The 22,558-nt window shown below is 49.8% G+C and overlaps 1 protein-coding gene across 9 annotated transcripts in view; it reads right to left on the bottom strand.

Annotated features, from left to right (window-relative positions):
- The window catches only part of TIAM1 (TIAM Rac1 associated GEF 1), a 381,203-nt gene extending 360,526 nt beyond the window's left edge, over positions 1-20,677 (bottom strand). For 6 of the 9 annotated variants that reach the window (XM_045085158.1, XM_004757495.3, XM_045085162.1 and 3 more), the window contains exon 1: positions 20,539-20,675. The gene's annotated coding sequence lies outside the window, so the exon portion shown is untranslated. Of the gene's footprint in view, positions 1-20,538 lie in introns of all 9 variants that reach the window. The other 3 variants (XM_045085165.1, XM_045085166.1, XR_006608160.1) reach the window with 2 other exon arrangements.
- Between the last annotated feature and the right edge of the window lie 1,881 nt (positions 20,678-22,558).

Below are 22,558 nucleotides of genomic sequence, written 5' to 3'. Positions count from 1 at the left end.
GTGACGGCAACACCAGATTTAAACAGGTGTCATAACAGTAAAAGGGCCCGTAAATGGGAAACCCAGAAGGCCTCGCAGAGCCGGACAGCTGGTGTGAGAGTGAGGGTTACAGACCTAAGTGGTCCCCAGACTTCCGGAGTCTGCTGTACTTCGCCTCACACGCACTTAAACACCCATTTGCCTGCAGGAGCACACACACACCACATATATAAAACCTCTCAACAGGAAATTTCTCCCATTCTTAAATGGCCTGGCCTAAATAAAATGCCTTTGACAGAGTTCTCGGAGCTATTGGATTGCATTAAATGAGAGGAGAAAAGCGAATGGGGGGGTGGGTTGTTCCACAATGAACAGTCTGCGCCCTGGAACAGGGTCGCGTGGGCACTCCGGGCTGCTCAGGAGAGGGGGTGGGGAAGGCGGTGTCCTGGGATGGGGACGTGGGGGCAGTCGGCCAATCCCCGGGCCCCCTCACCCCCCAAGCCACCCAGGTGCCATCATCAGCCGGTGAGCCTGGTTTTCGGGGAGCCACAAGACCCACGTCGCGTGGCCTTGCCCACGCCATCTGCTCGCGCCGCTTCCCTACCCTCTCATCTGTAAAATGGGACAGCGACGCCCACCCGCAGGGGCTTTCGAACGGAACCGTGTAAAGTAACAAAAAAGGCCCAGCACAAGGGACAGGATGGATAAAAGGGAGCCAGGATAACGGGCAGTCATAGACGTCATTTACGAAAGTATTAATTATTGACTTGTAAAGAAAAAAAAAAAAGACTACTCATTCTTGGCACATAAGAGAGTATAAAACGCAGGACTGCGGCCGATCTGCACATCCCATGAACTCCCCGGGGAAGTCCAATAAGAAAAGCTCAGAAAAGGGGCACCTGGGTAGCTCGGTGGGTTAAGCCTTTGCCTTCAGCTCAGCTCATGATCTCAGGGTCCTGGGATCGAGCCCCACATCAGGCTCTCTATTCAGCAGGGAGCCTGCCTCTCTGTCAACTTGTGATCCCTCTCTCTGTCAAATAAATAAGTTAAAAAAAAAAAAATTAAGAAATGCTCAGAAGGGGCAGTGCAGGGACACGGAAAATGAGAAGAGGCAGAGAACGGGGATAAATGCATATTCTCATCCCGTGTTCGCGTCCCAAGGCGGCCTAACACAACCCCACAAAGTGCGTGGCTTCAGCAACCGAGATTTATGTCCTCACAGTCCTGGGGGCCGGAAGTCCCAGCCCAAGGGGCATCAGCCTGATTCCCTCCGAGGCCTCGCACTTCACCTGGCAGCTGGAGGCCTGGTCATGGTGTCTGTCCTCTGCTCAAGCATCCGGCTGCCTTCTTGTGACCACGATCCCTCTACTTCATGAGGACGCCTCAGGCTGGCTGGGTTAGGGCCGACGGGACAGTGTCACTCTGACTTAGCCACCTCCTTAAGGGCCTCATCGCCAAATCTGGTCACACTCTGAGGCCCTGGGGGGTCATCAGCGGGAGACTCGGGGAGGCCGACCTCCATCTCCTGCGAGGAGCAACTTCCTAACAATTCACTTCTCCGTCGAGAGCAAGGCTGTCCAGGCTCTCCTGTTGGGCTTTTGTGCCTTCCTCTGGGGCTGACAAAGGCCAGGCAACCTTGTATCTATGTCACCTCTAGAAGCCGAGAGTGGGCCCTACTTCCCACCGAGGGAACAGACGGGGTCAGCCTCAAGAAGGGAAGTGGCTTCACCAAGGTCAACCTGCTCAAAAGTGGAGGCCGGAACCCAGGCTCCGGGATGCCGGGCACCTGTCCTTCCCTCGGCGCCATCATGGGAGCTACAGCGAAGGCTCAGGTGACACTCCTTGGCCAAGGAATCACAAAGAAGAGTCCTGGTCTGCAGGGCCGTATCAAACCTTCTGACTAAAGTCCCAGTCTAGAGGCAACCACGATGGAAGGGCAGGAAAGAGTGGGGAGAAACTCCCAAGGAGTGACTCTAAGAATGATGTCAGCCTCCTTGAAACCAGCCGCAATCCAACTGCATGACATTCTAGAAAAGGCAAAAGTGTGGAGACGGTAAACGATCCGTGGTGGCCAGGGGCAAGTGGGAGAGGGAGAAAGGCACAGGCCGAGCATGGAGGATTGTCGGGGCAGTGGAACTCTTCTGCACGATACTTTAATAGGTACACATCGTTACACGTTTGTCCAAGCCCAGAACACACAACATCAAGAGTGAACTCCGGACCCTGGGTGACCAAGAGGCATCAGTGCCCGTTCATCAAGGGCAACAAACATGACAAACACAGTCCTTTGGGGGATGCTGATTCCAGGGTGGGCTGTGCGCGTGTGGGGACAGGAGGCACAGAAACTCTCTGAACTTTCTGCTCAATTTGGACATGAACCTAAAGCAGCTCTAAAACTAAATAAATAAAGTCTCTAAACACAATTAAGAAAAACCAACCCGGGGCACCTGGGTGGTTCAGTGGGTTAAGTCTCTGCCTTCAGCTCAGGTCATGATCTCAGGGTCCTGGGATCGAGTCCCACATCGGGCTCTCTGCTCAGTGGGGAGCCTGCTTCCCCCTCTCTCTCCGCCTGCCTCTCTGCCTACTTGTGATCTCTCTCTCTCTGTGTCAAATAAATACATAAAATCTTAAAAAAAAAAAAAAAGAAAGAAAGAAAGAAAGAAAAGAAAAGAAAAACCAACCCAGAACAATCACGTTCATGGAGTCAGATGCCGGAAGCTACGGAAACCTTCAACCTCACTGTCTCACAGAGGAGGCATCCAAAGGAAGCTGTTGCTTGTTTTATTTTGTTTATTTGTTTTGTCCCAGGGTGTGCTAAGGATTTAACAGAGAAGCCCACGACAGTGTTTTCTAAAAGTTTAAAACAATGTTGTAAATAATAAATGCAAAAAGTTCCACCCTTCCAAAAGCAGAGGGAAGAGAGAGATTCGAAGAACAGTTAACAAAATAAGTAATTAAGAGCCAGTGATGGTTGGGCTGTGGTGAGTTCAATATGCTCAAAAGTGGAGGATTAAGACTTCTGGAAGGCAGTTTGAAAATTCAAATTAACAGCCATTTTTTTAAATTAATTATTTATTTGACAGAGGGAGAAGCAGGCTCTCCACTGAGCAGGGAGCTCAATGCATTTTTTTTTAATGTAGTGTTTAATACAAATACCACATCTTGGGAATTTACCCTGAGAAAAATAAATTTATAAAAGAAAGAAAGAGGGTGCCTGGATGGCTCAATGGGTTAAGCCTCTGCCTTTGGCTCAGGTCATGATCTCAGGGTCCTGAGATCGAGCCCCGCATAGGGCTCTCTGCTCAGCAGGGAGCCTGCTTCCCTTCCTCTCTCTCTGCTTGCCTCTCTGCCTACTTGTGCTCTCTCTCTGTCAAAAAAATAAATAAAATCTTTAAAAGAGAAAAAAGAAAGAAAAGCACCATACACTTAAAGAACTTCAAAAAAAAAGCATTTAAAATAGTGATAAAAAGCTACAGCATTCAATTATAAGAAAATGTTAAGTAAACGATGGGCACGCTGGGGTGTGTGATCACCATACATGACAACTTGGGGACGCGGCAGTCGAAATTGCCCATGTTGACAACACAGGATTATGTGAAAAGAAACAAAATACAAAGCCGTATCTAAGCAAGAGTTACAAATACGTAAAAAGGACGCAACAATTATGGATAAGAAGGAACAGAGAAAACCCAAAGCAACCAACGTGTTCCCACAGTAGGGATGTGGGAGAATGTCTCCTTCTAAATGTACTTGCTTGTTCTCACAATCTTCATGCAGTAAATACAAATACATTTTATTTCTTTTATTTAATTTTTTGAAGGGGGGAGGGGCAGAGGGAGAGAGAGAGAGAACACGCCAATATCCGACGCAGAGCCCGATGCGGGGCTGTCTCAGAACCCTGAGATGGTGACCGGAGCCAAAATCAAGGATCAGATGCTTATCCGAGTGAGCCATCCAGGCACTCCAATAAAAAGACATTTTAAAGAGCGATCTGATCTGTTTGCAATGCAAACTCCCTTTAGAAGCCCCACATGCCCAGAAAAGTTGTTCGAGGACTCCGAAGCAGTCGTTCGAGGACGCTCCTCACATCTCAGCCAGCGATGCGCTCACTTTCCCCAGAAACAGCCGCCCTCATCTGTCCCTCTAGGGTCACATGCACTGAACACTGTGCCCTCAGCCCGACACCCACCACGAGCCTCGAACCAAGCTCCAAGGCACCCCCTCCATGAAGATCACCTTTCCACGGTCTCCCTCTGGGCTTGTGTCCTTGAGTAATCCTACCTACCAGCCAAAGGGCATTCTCCGAAGACCACACGCTTCCGCCCCTCACTGTTTTCCCTGCCCCACTGCTTAGATCTTCCATGATTTTCCAGGCACAAATTATCCCCATCCACCGGCAGGCTACTGGGTCCTGGGCTGCCCAGCCCCAACCCCAGTACTTTAGATTTAACTAAGCTAAAGTACTTAGCTAAAGCTAACCCTTTAGCTTTAACTAAGCCCAGGTCCCCAAGAGCTCACCTTGGAATCAAAGGCATATTGGCACAAGGCTCTTAGATTTGGGCTTTTCTGGTTTCTCTTTCTCTCCTGGTTCCAAACTACGTACCTGGGTGCCCGCTCAGTGCCATGGACTGAATGTCTGCGTCCTCCAAAAACTATGTGGTAAAGACCTAATCCCCAGTGGGATGGTATTTGGAAGCTGGGTAGATTATCGGGTTTTGATGACGTCAAGAGGGTAGAGGCCCCTCAGAGGAACAGATAAAATGAAACGGGGGATCTCTCTGCAAATGCATGCACCAAGGAAAGGCAGGAAGTAGAAGAAGACGTAACCAGGAGAAGAGCCCTTACCACGATTCAGCCACGAGTGCACCCTGATCTCAGGACTTCCAGCCTCTAGACTAAGAGAAATAGATGTTTGTTTAATCCAGTCTGTGACATTTCGTTAGACCGTGGCCTGAACGAAGACACCAGCCTACCCATCTCCCCCCGGCCCCAGAACATGGGCTGTCTAATTTTGGCTCCCACGACAGCATCAGAGTCATCCCAGCGGAAGACCACTCACCAGCGACTAAGACACCTTCCTCTTGCCAGTGGATCCTCACAGAATTTGCCTGTCACCCGTCTCTCCTGAGTACAGAACTTTCTTGCTTTGCGCTTATGCCTTAGCGGTCACCCTCCACAGCCCACTGTCTTGGCAACGACCCCGCACCGTGCACATTACTGACTGCTGCTGCCGAAACCTGGGGGCGAGTTTATCCAAAAATAGTCAAGCTGCTCCACAGCGGTGCTGCCGTCAAAGCCACGATAAACTCGGCTGAGAGCCTACCTTCCAAGAGTTTGCAGTCCAAGAAGAGGTCCCTGAGACACAAGGCAGACTCTGAGAATGCGTCTGAAAGAGCCCTTGGGCGTTAGGACACCAAGGAAAGTGCATGAAGACCGCGGATTCCGACCAGACCTGGAAGAAGAGGGAGATCTGACAAGTGACAATGGGAATGGCCCAGATGCGGAGACCACGGCAGCAACACACAGGAAGGAAGGAAGGAAGGAAAAAAGATAGGATAGGATAGGATAGGATATAACCCAGGGGAAAAGGGACTTCTGTTTCACTGGCTCAAACTATTTGAGAAAAGTCTTTTTTTTTCTTTTTTTTAATTCTATTTATTTATTTATTTATTTGACAGACCGAGATCACAAGTAGGCAGAGAGGCAGGCAGAGAGAGAGGAGGAAGCAGGCTCCCAGCTGAGCAGAGAGCCCGATGCGGGGCTCCATCCCAGGACCCTGGGATCAGGACCCTGGGATCATGACCGGAGCTGAAGGCAGAGGCTTAACCCCCTGAGCCACCCAGGCACCCCAGGAAAACAGTCTTGAGAGATGAAATGGGGAAAGCAAGGTTGGGACCAAAGGGCCTTTGAAAACTTGAACTCGGGATGCCTTGGTGGCTCCAAAGAGCCTGCTTCTCTCTCTGCCTGCTGCTCCCCTGGCTTGTGCTCTCTCTCTCGCTCTGACAAATAAATAAACAAAATATTAAAAAGAAAAAAAAAAAGTCTGCACTCATGTGGACATATAGGCACCTGGCTGGCTCTGTCCTTACAGCATGTGACTCTTGTGTTGGGAAGTTGGGGATCTTTTTTTTTTTTTTTTAATATTTTATTTACTTATTTAACAAAGAGAGAGATCACACGTAGGCAAAACAGCAGGCAGAGAGAGAGAGAGAAGGGGAAGCAGACTCCCTGCTGAGCAGAGAGCATGCGGGGCTCGATCCCAGGACCCGGAGATCATGACCCGAGCCGAAGGCGGAGATTTAACCCACTGAGCCACTCAGGCACCCTGGATTTTGGGATCCTGAGTTCAAGCCCCACATGGGGCGTAGAGTCTACTTTGGTAAATAATCAATCGATTAATAGACAATAAACTCACGGTGAGATATCAGCTTCAGAAAACCTAATGTCTTAGCAGTAAGTGCGCATCCACAGTGCGTGTCCTTCGCTGCTATGAACAGTCTCATGCAGTACTGCGTGGACACTCCTGTGGGTTAAATGCATCCCTCCTCCACCCAAAAAAACAAAAAAACAAAAAAACTATATTTAAGTCCTAACTGCTAGCATCTATGAATAGGACCTTATTTGGAAACCGGGTCTTTGCAGATCTAATCAAGTGAAAAGAAGGTCGTATGGACAAGGACAGGTCCTACATCCAATAGCTGGTGTCAGGAGAGACAGAAGGAGAGCTAGACACAGACACTCAGCCCCAAGAAATGAGCGCTGTGTGAAGAAGCAGGCTGGGATTGGGAGTCATCCTGTCACAAGCCCAGGAACACCCGGGCCCCGCAGAGGCTGGAAAAGGCAAGAAAAGACCCTTCCCTCATAGCCTCTGGATGCAGCATGGCCCCGCCAACACCTGGATTTGGGGCTTCTAGCTACCAGACTATGAGACAAGACATTTCTACCGTCTTAAGACATCCAGTCTGAAGGACCTCTTGTGGCAGCCCTAAAATACAAACACAGACACGAATTCAACTTGACCTGAAATTCATCCCTGCTTTAGGACCCTTCAGAGAAGACCAGACAGTTCATGGACCAGGAGGCAACTGTAAGGGAAAAAACCCGAGGTCAAAAGGCACAGCCATGTTAGGAACTGTGGCTGTAAGACCACTGTCTCTGGGGAAGCCTTCTAAAGAAAGGGATGCTGTCTGCTACAAAGTCAACAACTTTCTAATGATTGAGGGTCTGGGTTCAATCCTAGCCTGAAAGGATCCGTCAACAATGGGGCTAATCCTTCCATTGATGTTTAATCACTGGGCTTCTGGGCCGCCCTACAGGCTTTCTCATCTTTGCTCACGCTGGCCAGAATCCACAATATTCTCTATTCTTCCTATTGTCCCAGTCCTAGAGAGCAGCACTTTGCTATTAATCCCCATGTGTAAGTGGATTATGGAACAAGAAAATATGACTTGGGAGATTAAGTTTCCCACTGCCCACCAGCAACCCAAAGCGCTTGAATGTGGATTTAATCAGCACAATTTTTCTGATTGTCAAAGGAACCCTACTCACTGCAAAAGCTTTCATAAGAAAGGAAGTTTCCCCCCAGTGTCAATACTGAAAGATACTTCTTGTTGGTATTTTGGCTACATAGTTTACATTATTGATACCCGATGTAATTAAGAGAAATACTTTGTAATTAAAGGAGAAAAAAGGGGGGGCGCCTGCGTGGCTCAGTGGGTTAAGCCTCTGCCTTCAGCTCAGGTCATGATCCCAGGGTCCTGAGATCGAGCCCGGCATCGGGCTCTCTGCTCAGTGGAGAGTCTGCTTCCCTTCCTCTCTCTCTGCCTGCCTCTCTGCCTACTTGTGATCTCTGTCTCTCAAATTAATCAATTAATTAATTTAAAAATAAATAAATAATAATAAAATTTTTTAAAAAGGAGAAAAAAGGCACTGATGAGATATTTGGGAAGAATCAGAGACAGACCAAAAAAAAAAAAAAGCGGGGGTGGGGTGTACCCACAGACTGTCTGGGAAAAATGAAAAAGGATGAGCCCAGGTGATCAAAAGCCATTAACCATTTCAACAGTGCTAGATGTCAGAGATGTTCTTCTCATTAAAGGAGGGAATTCAAAGATCTGACCCACAGAGGCTGTTGCAATCCTCAGGGTATGAAACTATGCAACCTGCCTCGTGTCCTAATTAAGCTCTCCATGTCCGAGTTCCAGAAAGTAACTTTTCCAAAAGGAAAAACTGTACCTTAATATTTCCTTGGGAGAGTTTCATTTTCCCCCGAATCATGCATGGTTTTCTAACAACCAAAACATAGCAACGAAGTCCGTATTCCCTGTGACTCTTAGCGGTCGTGGCTATGGGCTGGGCCCCCAGATGTTGGGGGGCAGGCTCCATGCCCCCCGAATAAAGTTCAGGCACTCTACATTGCTAGATGCTGGTTGCTAGGAGGACCATAAATTCATTCTTCCTGACTTGGATGGGACCCAGAACCGCTGTATCACAGGCCGAGATGGCATGGATTAGCACAATTAAAATTCCGAGGCTGTCCATGAGGGATCATTTTAGCCCTTCTCACTCTAATAAGCTGTTAACTAGTCCTGGTATAAAGAATGGGCCGTTAACTTAGATCTCTCTGTCTTTGGCAAGGAGACTCCAAGTTCCTAATGTTAACTAGCAATACCTTGTGAATACATCCGTTTGGTTTTAAACCCCATTTCCTCAAAGAGAGAGGACATCTGGGTGTTCTTTTTTTTTTTAACTTTTTTTTAAAGATTTTATTTATTTATTTGACAGAGAGAGAGACAGCGAGAGAGGGAACACAGGCAGGGGGAGTGGGAGAGGGAGAAGCATCCTTCCCGCTGAGCAGGGAGCCCCATATGGGGCTCGATCCCAGGACCCCAACATCATGGGTGTTTTTACTTGAAGCAAGCTGAAACCCCATAATGACAGGCTCCCAGCAATCTTTTTCTTTAAGGCAGTTTGGATGGTTTGCCCAGGACCAAGGCTGTAGGCAGATTCCTTCCCCACATTAAACTTTAACTGTCAGGAGGGAGGAAATGGGAGAGGGGGAAAAAAAAAAGACTCCTCTAATTTTTTTTTAAAGATTTTATTTATTTATTTGACAGACAGAGATCAAAAGTGGGCAGAGAGGCAGGCAGAGAGAGAAGAGGGGAAGCAGGCCCCCCGCTGAGCAGAGAGCCCGATGTGGGGCTCGATCCCAGGACCCTGAGATCATGACCTGAGCCGAAGGCAGAGGCTTTAACCCATTGAGCCACCCGGGCGCCCCCAGGATGAACTTTTTTAAATCAACTCAAAAACAACAGATTGTGGCTCAGTCTTCTGCCTTCGACTTGAGACATGATCTTGCTGTCCTGGTATCGAGCCCCCCCAATCAGTGGAGAGTCTGCTTGTCTGTCTCCCTCTGCCCCTACCCACCCCCCAACCCCGCTCATGCTCTCTCACTTAAATAAAATCTTAAAAAAAAAAAATACACTATTAAATTATTAATTAGTGAAAACCAGCTATGAGGTTTCATTTTTTAATTACAACACCATGTTAAAGTTCAATTGATATTCATACATTGAAATGATGATTTCTAATCAGAGATTTCAAGATGAGATAATTACTCTAACATTCAAAAAATTTTTCTAAAATGTCACAGTGGATCTTGCACGGGACTCTTCTTCTGAAAATGTCTTTAATGCTGCATGAACCGCTTAGGAGGAGTAAGACTGGAGTGATCAGACTGCAGACTGCTCCTCCTGTAACGTTAACTGCCGCCAAGTGCAGGGCTAAGGACCAGCCGTTCGTTACACTGTTATTAGCACTACTGTGCAGTCATTAAGTGGGTGAATTTCTCAAGCACTGAGAAGCTCAAAACCCCTGAAGTTATTATCCAATTTTCTTTCTTGGGTTGCAGTCTTCATCTGTTTATAATCCAATTTTTAAAAACCTTCTATCCTAGGAGCGCCTGGGTGGCTCAGGCAGCTCAGTGTCCCAGCTCCTGGTTTCGGCTCAGGTCTTGATCTCAGGGTTGTGGGACCGATCACTGCATGTGGCGCCTGCTTAAGATTCTCGCTCTCTCCCTCTCTGTCGCTTCCCTCCTCCCTCTAAACAACAACAACAAAAAAAAACGCTTTCCATCCTAAAAAGCATACCTTATTAATTTATTCCAACTAAAATAATAGCCAAAATAACCTGATGCTTGATTATTCATTATTAATCTGACATCTCATTTCCAAATATCTAGGAAACCCAAACTCCTTTCCCAAGAAATTTGAATATGTGTTCATAGTTTTTGTGTCTTTTGAATGCAGTATTGTGTCTTTTGAATTTGTGTCTTTTGGATTTCAACCTCAGTACTACTGACTACCAACCAGATCATTCTTTCTTCTAGGGACTGTCCTGTGCATCACAAAGTGTCAGCCTCTAGATGCCTGATTATCTCCTTATATCTAGATAGATACCAGTATAACCTCCCCAACGTGACAACCAAAAATATCTCCAGACATTGCCAAAGGTCCCTGGGGAGCAAACCGCCCTCAGTTAAGCACTTCTGTCCTAACATATAACACAATAGGAAATATCACCCAGCAGAAATTTAAGCCCAAAGCTGATGCCCAAAGACAGCTCACTTTCTAATTCTGCATATATTTCCTTCATGTAGCTCTGGTAAATAAATGACTGAATCATACACAGAGTTTTTGAAGTAAACAGACTATTGTTCTTTTTTTAAATGTGAAATCAAAGGGAGCCAAGAATATTCAAGAAAGAAAAGACAGTCTCTTCAATAAATGGTGCTGGGAAAATTGGATATTCACATGCTAAAGAATGAAATGTGACCCCTCTCTTATACCACTCTCAAAAATTAACTTGAGGCGCACTTGGGTGGCTCAGTGGGTTAAGCCTCTGCCTTTGGCTCAGGTCATGATCTCAGGGTTCTGGATGGAGCTTCACATCGGGCTCTCTGCTCTACAGGGAGCCTTCTTCCCTCTCTTTCTCTGCCTCCTCTCTGCCTACTTGTGATCTCTCTCTGTCAAATAAATAAATAAAATCCTTTAAAAAATTAACTTGAAATGCATTAAAGACTTAAATGTAAGACAGAAACCACGACACTCCTAGAAGAAAACATAAGAAGACAGCTCCTTGACATGGGGCTTGGTAATGATTTTCTGGAAATCATGTCTAAAAGCACAGCAGCAGAATCAAAAATAAAGTGGGTCTATATCAAACTTAAAAGCTTCTACATGGCGGCACCTGGGTGGCTCAGTGGGTTAAAGCCTCTGCCTTCAGCTCAGGTCATGGTCCCAGGGTCCTGGGATCAAGCCCTGTGTCAATCTCTCTGCTCGACAGGGAGCCTGCTTCCTCCTCTCTCTCTGCCTGCCTCTCTGCCTACTTGTGATCTCTCTCTGTCAAATAAATAAATAAAATATTTTAAATAAATAAATAAACTCTTAAAAAAAAAAAAAAAGGTTCTACATACCAAAAGAAACCACCAACAAAGTGAAAAAGCAACCCACCAAAATAGGAAAAAGGATTTGCAAGCCATCTATCCAATTAGGGGTGAATATCCAAAACATAAAAAGGGGAGGGGCTCAGTTGGTTAAGCTTCTGTCTCCCTTCAGCTCAAGCTGTGATCTCAGGGTCCTGAAATCAAGCCCCACATCAGGCTCTCTGCTCAGTTGGGAGTCTGCCTCCCCCTCTCACTCTTGCTCTGTGCTCTCGCGCGCGCTCTCTCTCTCTCTGTGTCCCTCTCAAATAAGTGTTTAAAAAAAAAAAGGGAACCCCTACAACTCAACAGCAAAACCCCAAATAACCCAATTAAGAAATGGGCAAAAGATCCGAATACACATTTCTCCAAAGAAGATACCTGAAGGGCCCGCAGCCACAGGAAAAGGGGCTCAGCATCTCTCAGCATCGGGGAAATGCAAAACCCGTGGTGAGATGTCACCTCGTCATCAACGGGCCATCATCAGAAGACAAAAGAGAGCAAAACACTGGGCAGGATGTGGGGACCCTGGAATCTTCATCCATTGCTGGTTGGAAATGTAAAAGGGTGCAGCCACTTTGAAAACAATCCGGCAGTTCCTCAGAATATTGGACAAGGAATTGCCATAAGACCCAGTAATCCTACCCCTAGAATTTGTAGTAATTACCCCTAGAATTTGACCCAGTCAAAAGGTGAAACCGACCCCAAAGTCCATCAATTAATAAATAAATGAATAAAAAGTGGTGTATCCACGTGGTGAAATATTACTGAGCAGTAGAAAGGAATTCTGACCCACGCTGCGACAGGGATGGCCCTTGAAACATGACCCTAAGCCAAAGAACACAGACACAAAAGGCCACATATTCTATAATCCCATTATGTGTAATATCCAGAACAGGCAAATCTACAGAGACGGATACATTCACGGTTACCAGAGGGGAAAGGGAGGCATGGGGACGGGAAGTGAATAGTAACAGGTAGGGGGTATCTTTTGGGGGTGATGAAAATGTTCTAGAATTGATTACGGTGAGGGCTGCCCAACTATAAATCTACCAAAACCACTGAATCGCACTTTAAGGAACTAAAGAGTGCGGTATGTAAATTATATATTAATAAAGCTGTTATCAAAACAAAAGCAACCTGCGGGTGCCCGGCTGGCTCCACTGGTAGAGCATGTGACTCGTGATCGGAGCCTTAGAAATTCAAGCCCCACATCAGGTAGAGATTGCACGGAGCACTGGCTGAGGTGCATAAACTATGAATTTTGGAACACATACACACAAAAAATTAAATTAAATTTTTTAAAAGACCTTAAAAAAATGAAATCTTTAAAAAAAGCAAAGCACAGAAGACCTCATCACACTTACAGAACAGGGTCTTACCATCTTGGTGGTGACAGAGGCTGGGGGTCTAGGGGGACAGGGGGGAGTTGAGAGAAAAGACAGATCAGGGCACCGCTATTCTCACTTTACAAAGGGGAGGTTAAAAGTCAGTCTTCGGAAGCGCCTGCATGGCTCAGTGGGTTAAGCCTCTGCCTTCCGCTCAGTCATGATCCAGGGTCCTGGGATCGAGTCCTGCATCAGGCTCTCTGCTCAGCAGGGAGCCTGCTTCCCCCCCACCCCCACGCCGCCCACCTCTCTCTCTTCTTGTGATCTCGGTCTGTCAAATAAATAAGTAAAATCTTAAAAAAAAAAAAAAAAAGTCAGTCTTTGGTTGATGCAGCTAAATTAGAGATCTACAGGCGTAACAGAGCCTGAAGAATGATCAACATAAGAACTATAATGTAACCATCAAAAATCTGGAGTTAGAAGGAAGGCGGCAGGAAGCAACAAAGCAGCTAATGGGTCCTGCACCCCAGCAGAGAACAGATAAATTCAAGCGGTACTAGCACATTATTGAGAGATACAAAGACAACCACCGGAAGAGCAAAAAACAAAAGTGAACAAGAAGTGATCATTTCTGGAGAGTACAGGAGTGGGCGGGAGCAGAAAGGAATGGGAACAAAACGCTTTTCGTGGAAGCTCGCCCGTTCCAGGAGTTCGTCAGTGCTAGATGGAGTTATTTACACCTCGTTTTTAGAAAGAAATCAAACTTAGCATTCCCGGAGTTTAAGAACATGGATGAAAGAAGAATACGCTTGGCGGCGGGGGAAAAAAATTACAACTGGACTCCCATCGCTGAGTAAAAACTGTGATTTAAATATATTTGAGCCAGAGACTGCATCCAGATTAAGGCAAACTGGAAATGTACGTTAGATCCTTGAGAGAACAAGAAACGCACACAAAGCCCCAGCCCTCCGGATGGCAGAGGCCAAGAACCTCCTCTGGTCCCAGCTTCCCCATGGCAAGAATATTCAAAAGACCTAATAATGGGGGCACCTCAGTGGCTCAGTGGCATAAGCCTCTGCCTTTGGGTTGGGTCGTGATCCCGGGGTCCTGGGATCGAGCCCCCATCGGGCTCCCTGCTCAGCAGGGAGCCTGCTTCCCCCCCACCACCACCTGCTTCTCTGCCTACTTGTAATATCTCTCTCTCTATCAAATAAATAAATAAAATCTTAAACAAACAAACAAAAAAAAGACCTAAGAACAGTGGGATCCAAAGGACATTTCAGATGAAAGTAAGTACATATAGCACTCTCCATCCCCCCCAACAATGGACCCATTTTTTTTTTAAAGATTTTATTTATTTATTTGACAGAGAGAGATCACAAGTAGGCAGAAAGGCAGGCAGAGAGAGAGGAGGAAGCAGGCTCCCTGCTGAGCAGAGAGCCCGATGTGGGGCTCGATCCCAGGACCCCGGGACCATGACCTGAGCCAAAGGCAGTGACTTTAATCCACTGAGCCACCCAGGTCCCCCATGGACCCCTGTTTAAACACACATTGGGGTGCCTGGGTGGCTTCCCTTCCTCTCTCTCTCTCTCTCTGCCAGCCTCTCTGCCTACTTGTGATCTCTCTCTCTCTCTCTGTCAAATAAATAAAATCTTCAAAAAAATAAAAAATAAATAAACACACATTAATCGCGGAAGGGTGGAGGTCAACACACAGCCCACCTCCAGAAGGCAGCAGAATTTGTGATTTCAGACATCACGAGAGTCACAACTCGGACACCTGGGACTTGATTCTGGACAGCTAAAGTAGGGCGCTCCTGAGGGCATCAGATGGTCAATCTGATTGGGACAATAGGTAAGAGGCACGACAGGAATGTCCTCGGGACCCGGGGAGCAGGGAAAGGGGTCCCCATGGCCCCCCGCAGGTCTCAGAACCCAGGGGCCTACGGCCTGCTCAGTGTCCTCACTTACCAAGGACAAGGACATCCTCCTGTCCTGGGAGGAGAAGGACACGCACATTTTGCAAAAAAAAAAAAAAAAAAAAAAAAGGTAAAAACTAACACATTACTTCAGTTGGGTCAGGCTCCTTTTAAGTCCAAAAACCCCAAAATCCACATAAGAAGTTCACAACAAGAATAAACCCACGGTTCTGAGTCTCCAGAATGCTGCCCAAACCTGGCTGATGAGTTCCAGAGGCTTCCACAGGCTCCCAGACTCTCGGCTGGATATCTTCACTCGCCTGCCAGGGACCGCACTCTCCACCCAGCCCAGGGGACAAGGTGGGGTCAAGAGATCTTATCCCTTGGATCCCAAGATGCCTGAGCTGGTCAGGCTTTGGGCTGGAATCCTAGAGATGTCGGAGGCCTCCAACAGGGCTGGGGGAAAGGGGAGGCAAGACAGACCCCCCCCACCCCCCCACCCCCGTCCTCAGAGCCCCTCAGACTCAACCTGCAGCCATGAACCCCACCACTACTCTCTTTCTGAAGAGCAAAGGGTAGGAAACTCCAGACTCCGTGTCCATGGTCCCAATAATTTCACAGGGAGCATTTCCAGACCCATTCTGGGACCCCCACCTCCCCCTCCCCCAGAGCTGACCTGGTGGCCTTCCAGGGCCATGATCACCTCGGCAGAGGACAGAGAAATCCAGGAAAAGGAACCAGAACTGATCTCTACTTACAAGCAGCTCCCGGCCAAGGAGGAGGAGGACGAGGGCAGGCGGAAAGACAGGACAGCTCTGGGCTGCAGGCGGCCGTCGCCAAGACAGGTTCCTTCTGCAGAATATCCTGTCTCCTCCGTGGACAGAACAGTGCTTGGGGTTTTTAAGGAAAAGCAACTGAACCTCCATAACCTAATCTCTCGTGCCCTCCCCCGGCCCATCCCAGAGGAAAGCAGGTGGTAATGGGGGGAGGGGGCAGGGCGCCCAGGTCCACTGTCTTCCAACCACTCAATTCCTCTCACTTCTGTATACTGATTTGTTGGTCTTTATTTTTTTTTTTTTTTAAGATTTTATTTATTCATTTGACAGACAGAGATCACAAGTAGGCAGAGAGGCAGGCGGGGTGGGGGGCTGGAAGCAGGCTCCCTGCTGAGCAGAAAGCCCAATACGATGGGGGGGGGGGGGATGCGGGACTCAGGGCTTGATCCCGGGACCCTGAGATCATGACCTGAGCCGAAGCCAGACGCTTTAACCCACTGAGCCACCCAGGCACCCCGATCTGCTGGTCTTGAATAAAATCACGTTCTGTGAGGGCAGTATTGAGGTTAAATAATACAGGTGGCTTTTGTTAAAACCCTCCTCGTTCGTAAATTCATAGTGGCGCTGGGCAGAAAGTGCCTTTCAAATCATAATTGGGTTTTGCTGGAGGGCAGCAAGATTCCAGGACCCCCATCTCCCTGGCAGCATCCAAGTGTCCTTCTAGGGAAAGGAACTCTGTGACAGCACCAGAACTCAAAGGACCTTGGCCCATGCTGTAATGCTCCATGCACTCAGCTGAAAAGAACCTTCCCCCCACGGAGCTCCGCCTGGCATCATGACTCTGTTCCACACGCTTTGGAGGCAACAACTGTCCGCGTCCTGTATCATAACAGTGGGGGGCACCCCTCCACTCACTTCTGCTACCGTTTCATGAACTGAGACCCCACTTGCAGGGGAATGCGAGCCTCTGGGCTCAGCCTCGGCCCACCAGGGAGGAGCCTCCTCAGTGAGCAAAAGAGCTCCAAGGTCTTCCAGAAGAATCTCACACAAGCACAGGAGGAATCTTTCTGTAACCACAGTCTAGACCTTTATGAATTTCTTAACGAGGTCCCTGGAGACCCCAGGAACAGTGAAAGTCTTATGCTGGAAGGGTTGGGAAGGAAGGGACAGGCATGGGGAAGGGGCTAGAAGGGAACAACCCACCTAACTATTAATATCCCATACCTTTTACACTGGAGCGTTGTTTTATTTTCAAAACACTCTGTTCCTGGCTGAGGACTGCTTTATCTTTCAGTGCCTTCTTTATTCAATCTTTCACAAAAAAAAATTATATAATATAAATACATATATATATATGTGTATATATGTGTATACATATCATGGTAGGCCAAATCACTTACATATATATATATACATATATGTATACACATATACATATGTATACACATACACATATGTATACACATATATACACACATATATATATATATATGTAAGTGATTTGGCCTACCATGATGAGAACTTTCCTTATGAAACACAGGAGTGATTACTTATAGAAAACTGAACTCTTAGGGATGAAATGACCTGAAGTCTGGAATTGTAAAAAACTGAAAAATTTTGCTGAGGCCTGTTCTTCCTGGTCCTGTACTGAGAAAAATATAAACAAAAAGACAGACATACTCAGAAACACACACTCTACCCATCTGCTTATTTAGAAAGAAAAATGTGGATGTATCTAGACACACACGTCAGGGAGGCACAAACAGGAACACACACGGCCCCCATGAGAGCATGTTTTCGACACAAGAGTCCAATGGCTGGAGACCGTAGAAATGCGATCTCTATATTCTCACCTGCCTCCCTCGAGTCCACTAAAGCCCAGTCCCACAAAATGTCTCTCCAGCAGACCACAAGCTCCTTGTGGAGAGGAAAGAACCAACTGCCCACCAGCACACCCAGAAGGCCCTCAACAAAGCTCTGGGGAAGGGATTTCTGGCCAGGGGCTGATAAAACCCTGGGGCTCAGGAGTCCACCCCAAAACTGCAGGAATTTGGGCAAATTTTGGCAGGGAGGAGACTGGACCAGGGCGGCCCTTCCTTTCCGCTCTGGGGGGAGGAGAGGAAAGCTGGGAGGGAGAATTTGCAGAGGGAAAGGAGAGAAGTCTTTGTCCCAGCTCCTCAGATGAGCATTAGAGAGGAGTTAAATTGTCAGCTAATGAGATTTCCGAACCACGTGCTCCCTTTTAAGTCTAGGCCCCCAATTGATTTGATCCCCCGACGACAGTAGGGGGCACAGCTGCCGTTCAGCATCCCTCGGGGCCAGAGAATTCCCAGAACAAGCACAAGAAGGCTCAGAATCATCGCTGGGAGAACATTAAATAGGTTATCTCGTATATTAATTGAAAACTAGCAATAACGTTACTGGCTCGTTCTGTCGGAGGGCGTCCACCTCCTTGGGGTGACTGAGGCAGGCCCAGGGAGCAGAATGGCATTGGGGGAATTCCCTGGGGGCTCCCGCATCCCCTGGACAGACTACAAGTCCCTCACCTGGTTTCTGTCTGTCTGTATGCTCTTCTGGGCCGCCTAAGACCCCAAAAGTCCATGTTCAAAGGAAAGGTTACCGGACCTAGCTCAGTGATTTGCCCCAACCAGCAAAAGGGTGTGGAAACTGGAAACATTTCTCTCAACACTGTCTTATTTTGTAGCCAAAGCCTGAGATTGTCTCTTTGCAACTCTCTCATTTGGGGTTGTAGAGGAGTTTTTCTTGCTTTTGTTTTTTGTGTATGAAACTGGCTTCGCTCTGCCCTAAAAAAAGATTCGCAAGGCTGAGCTGGTGGGCAGAGGAATAACAAGTCAAAACACATTGATGGTATTTTGAAGACACTTGATGAAATCAATTCTCCCTTCTACCTGCCCTGGTTAGCCCACAGCCTCCACCTTGGGTTTACTTCTCTATTCAAAGATAATTACTTAGCAACTTTGGTGTTTACAGGCCAAGACAACCTCCCTGGCCGGGCTCTTTACAGCCGGGTACAAAAGAGCATTTTCTAGAAACCAAAGATTTACTAAACTTCTGCTGCAAGACCCGGCTCAAATTTCACTTCTACCAGGAAGTGTTCTCTCCCTGCCTTCAGGTATCTCTTTGTTCAAACCTCCCTCCATCCGGGCCCTGAACACTTTGCTCGGCTGCCATTGGTTCAAGTTTTCCTCCTCCAAACCCAGGCCTGGGCCTCAGCATGGCCTCCAGAAGAAGGAGGGAAGAAGAAATAACTGAAACCTAATGGAAATTCAAACACATAAAAAAGGAGCTGAAAGCGATTAGATAACTATAATTAAACCTGAGGCCAAGTAAAACAATCCTTGAGGCTGAAAACAATCCTTCCAGCTTTCTAAAATAAAATAGAAGCCAGGAAAGAATAGCAGAAAAGGGAAAGACAGCGTTCTATCCCCTGGAAAAGATTCCCTCTAAAGGGAAACAACATTCCAGTGTTTCATTTGTGGCAGTCAGTGTGCTAAACTGATTATTTTTATGGTCGTTCAAATCCCCAACCCCATCCCTCCAACAAAGGAGAATACACGTTATCCCCACTTTACAGACTCGGAAACTGAGACGCAGGGAGACTAAGCAGCTCGGCTCACTCAGTTTGTGAGTGACACTGAACAGATAATGAAGCCCGAATTTGTCTGATCTCGGCACCCAGGCTCTCAACCTCTTCTCCAGCTCAAAGTGTGCACGGAGTCCGCACGCACGGGTAAGCCGATCGCTACCGCCCGGACTCAAGGATCCCCACAGCTGCTCCGCGGGGCCGCGTGGGTACCAGAAAACCGGGCATGGATTGGCCAGCGTCCCCAAGGGCTCGCGCGCGTCCTTCAAGACTTGCCAGCACGCAGGAAAAGGCAGGCTCGGAATCAACCTGGGCTGATCCGGAGGCAAGGCCAGAGGATGCTACTAGGAGGGCGGTGAGCTTGGCTCGGTCAGCGCCCCGACGGCCGTCAATCTGGTAGAGCTCCTAGCCCGGACAAGGCGTCTCTGGGTGCACGGGGCCTGGGGGCGCCGCGCGCGGCGGGACTCGGCGCGAAGGCGCCGTCTAGTCGTCTTTTCCCTGCAGCATCTCTCCCGGAGGCCGGGGGAGGGGGCGTCACCTGACAGCACGCACCAACTTCTCCCAGCTCGGAGGGGGCGCGCGGCTGCAGCCTCGGCCGGGGGAGCGCAGCGCGCGGCTCTCGCCCAATGGCGAGGTCTGTAAACAAAAGCGGGCCCCACGCGGGTCCCCCACCGGGCGGTGAGCCGCGCCGCGCAGCAGCAGCCGAGCAGCAGAGCCCGCGAGAGGGCGAGGCGGGATCAGGATCAGGATCCGGCTCCGGGAGTCCACGCACAGCCCCCGGGGCCCGCACCCGGACCATTGTCTGCGCGCGCGCAGACTACCGCTTTAAATGCCTCCTCCCCGGTCAGCCGCGGGTCCCCGGCCCTAGGTGCCGGTCCCCAGGCTCTCCGCCCCGGGTGTCCGGCCCTGATCGCGGCGCGGATCGCCAAGGTGAGCGCCCGTAACGTCGCCGAAAACCCAGGCCTGGAGGTGCCCAAGTCAGGGACGGAGACACACACACACAGACACACACGCGCGCGCACGCACACGCACGCCCTCCCCGAAGTTGATAAAAATCAGCCGACAAATACAAAGTGCCGCCGCCGCCGCAGGTCAGCGCCGACCTCCTGCTGCCGAGAGGACCGAATGCCAACGTCTGGACACTGTCACTTTCACTCGGCACCGGGCACCTGGGCGCCTCGAGCTCGTCTCCCTCCCGACAGCTGCCTCGCGCGAGGGATGTCTCCTCCAGCCTCCCGCGTCGCCAGCTCCTCACCTTCCAAGTGTGTGAACACGAAAACAATACGAGTAAAGCCCGATCGGGGGGAGCTAGGACCCGCCGGGAGCCCCAGTGTGCGGGAGACAGGGGTCAGGACGTGCCCGCCACGGGCAGAGCGGCTCAGGGCATCCTCACCGCGGTCCCTCGGGGCGGCTTCGGACAGCTGGCCCGCGCCCTCCAGGCCCGCGGTACTCACCCGCGACGCGCGTCCCGGATCTCCGCGACGGGGCCGCGGACAATGCGGGGACGCGGGGCTCCTGGGGCTGCGGGCGCCGAGGCGTTCGCGGCGCTGCAGAGCTGCGCGCCCGACGGCGGCGGCGCTGCTCGGCCCGGCCGCTCTCCGGCCCGCTCGCCGTCTGCCAATGGGAGCTGTCAGGGCGCCTCTGCCGGCGGCCTCGGGGGCGGAGCCACGGGAGCCCGTGGGAAACCGAGCTCCGATTGGGTCGCCTGACAATCGCTCCGCCTCCAGGCGCCCAATCAGAGGCGGCGGATACAGGAGCGGGGCGTTCAGAGTTGGGCAGGAGAGTGACAACAGGAGCACGCTGGGTACCCGCGCTGCATCCCGGCCCGTGGCGCCCGGCTGGAAGGATGCGGGCGCCGCGCGTCCCGGCGCTGCCACCCCGCAAGGCGCCGGCGGCGAGGCCTGGGGAAAGCAGTGGAAAGCCGCCGAGGCGCGGCGGGCTGGGGAACGGCGAGGGAGCCCTAACAAAGCAGCTTCGGGAGGGCCGAGCGGCCTCCGCCTCCTCCGGCTATAGGTCGGCGAAGCTGCCTGTCACTCTGCATAGGTGGAGGTGGCCAATGACGTACAGAGAAGGAGCTCGAGTTGGCGCGCGCGCGCGGCTTGGCATCAGTGGGATTGGTCGGAGGTAAAGGATTTTCCTGCCACCTAAGGCTGAGAAGGAAGGGGAACGGAACGGGGGAGGGGAAGAGCCAAAAAGCGTACCTGCGACACGTGGTCTGGCTCGGGAGGCGTGTGCCTGGCTCTAGGGGGAGACAGGAACTTTTTTACGAGAGGCAGAAAAGCCTTAACGTAATCCCTCCCTGTGGATCGTGGGGGATGTTAGCGCCAGCCGGGCTCCAGGTGGGGCACGGTGGCCTTAACCGAATCCTGGGGACCCCTGGACTCCCCAAGGTGACTCACCTTACCCAGCGAGTGAAATTAAAATCACAGCGCGGGGCTTGGGCCCTACATTCACCTACTGGGCAGAATACGGGACGGGCAAGGTCCACACAGAACTCCCGGTTCCTTCTGCAAAATCCGGAAATGATGCTTGCCCTTTACCTTTCGCAAGCTTGTGGGGGACACTGAAGTCGGGACGTGACGGTAGAGACTAACGAAGCTTTCCTCACATCGGGACGGTGCCCCCTCCTCCCTTTAAGAGCTTAGACTTCACCATAAAGAGCAAAACTGGTGGGGGTGGGGGGGTGCGGGGTGCGCCGGGGTGGCTCGGTGGGTTAAAGCCTCTGCCTTCAGCCCAGGTCGTGATCCCAGCGTGTTGGGATCGAGCCCCTCATCAGGCTCTCTGCTTGGCGGGAAGCCTTCTTCCTCCTCTCTCTCTCTCCCCGCCTACTTGTGATCTCTGTTTGTCAAATAAAGCAATTAAAAAAAAAAGAAAGAAAGAAAGAAAGAACAAAGCCTGGGGTTAATATTCCTTAACAACCTGGGGGGTGGGAAGGCCTGGGCTCCCCGGGTTACCTGGTTGAAAACAAAAGCCATTGCCTGTGTCCTAGAGGATAAACCTGACTGGAAAACTAAAAATCACTCCCTGATGACTTCTCCCTCCCCCTTCTCCCTTCTGTTCTCACCTACTTGCCAAATCCATGCCCTCCCCCGGACTTCTCTTGCCAGACCACATCAAAGGCCTTCAGTGTCTTTGTACCCCATCCCTCCTGAAATCTAGTCTCCCCTCTGCAGAATCATCCTTCTAAACAGAAAAATCTCATTTGTGCTCCCTCACCATTGGGCTCCTCACTTTTTGTCCAGAATACCAACCCCCTCCCAGCCCCTCTAATTTCCCATCATGTAACTAGCTCCTACCCATTCTTCAGAACCTAGTTTTGCAGGCAATGCGTCCATGCAGTAGACATTTGCTGAATTCCAACTGTGCAGCGATCTTGTGGACACTGGAAACCTCCTGTATCCAGTCAAAGTTAGAGATCCACATACCCTGCCCCCAGGGCTCCCACTTCCCCCTGTACTGAGGCTGAAATTGCCA

Source organism: Mustela putorius, unplaced genomic scaffold (assembly GCF_011764305.1).
Source record: "Mustela putorius furo isolate JIRA1106 unplaced genomic scaffold, ASM1176430v1.1 tig00000832_pilon_pilon_pilon, whole genome shotgun sequence".
NCBI lineage: Eukaryota > Metazoa > Chordata > Mammalia > Carnivora > Mustelidae > Mustela > Mustela putorius.
Note: the sequence above shows the minus strand (reverse complement) of the source record. Positions and strands in the feature narration are given on the sequence as shown.